The sequence below is a fragment of the Terrapene carolina genome, unplaced genomic scaffold, assembly GCF_002925995.2.
Source record: "Terrapene carolina triunguis isolate 2854851 unplaced genomic scaffold, T_m_triunguis-2.0 Scaffold62, whole genome shotgun sequence".
Taxonomy (NCBI): domain Eukaryota; kingdom Metazoa; phylum Chordata; order Testudines; family Emydidae; genus Terrapene; species Terrapene triunguis.
The window spans coordinates 12,869,692-12,870,724 of NW_020664413.1; positions in this window are offsets into that span (position 1 = coordinate 12,869,692).

The following is a 1,033-nucleotide window of genomic DNA, read 5'->3' on the forward strand; positions in this document are numbered from 1 at the left end:
TACAAACCCTAACCCTAGGGTGGGAAGCCTTACCCATAGGAACCCTAACCCTACGGTGGGCTGCACTACCCATAGGAACCCTATCCCTGGGGGGGAGAGCCCTGGCCATAGGAACCCTAACCCTAGCTCCTAGTACCCTACCCATAGGAACCCTATCCCTAGCTCCAAATACCCTACCGATAGGAACCCTAACCCTAACTCCAAGTACCCTACCCATAAGAACCCTAACTTTAGGGTGCGGAGCCGTACCCATTGGTGCTCTAACACTACTTATACGAACCCTAATCCTAACTCCAATTACCCTACCCATAGGAATCCTAACCCTAGGTCAGAGAGCCCTCCCCAAAGCAACACTAATCCTAGCTCCAAATACCTTATTTATAGGATCCCTAACCCTAACTCCAAGTACCCTACCCATAGGAACCCTAATCCTTAGGTGCGGAGCCCTACCCATACGAACTCTAACCCTAGTGAGGTTAGCAATTGTTCACCTTAGCAGGTGATATTGACAACAGGCTGGCTACCAGAACATGTGCCTTGAAAGCAGTATAAATGAAGGAGAGGAGAACAATGAATTGATGGATGAGAGAGACTCAATAATCTACATTGGTCTGTAGGTCACAATGTGGCCACGTGTGACATAAATGGCCAAGTTGCTCCTGGATCTATGTGTGTGTGTGTATATTGGGTAAGAAGAGAACGCTCCTTTGCTTGTGCTCAGCGCAGTGCTGTTGGGGAGAGTAGGAATTGCTTCCTGCTAATGCTCCCATGTGCAGGGCCGGTGCTACTATTAAGGCAAACTAGGCGGTTGCCTAGGGCGCCAAGATTTGGGGGTGCCAAAAAGCGATGCCCCCAGGTTTTTTTTACAGCGTTCCTACGCCCCCTCCCTGAGCGCGCGGTCGCAGCTCCACTTCTCCCGCCTCCCAGGCTTGCAGCGCCAATCAGCTGTTTGGTGTCACAAGCCTGGGAGGGGAGGAGAATTAGAGCCGGGGGCGGCGTGCTCGGGGAGGAGGCGGAGCAGAGGTGAGCTGGG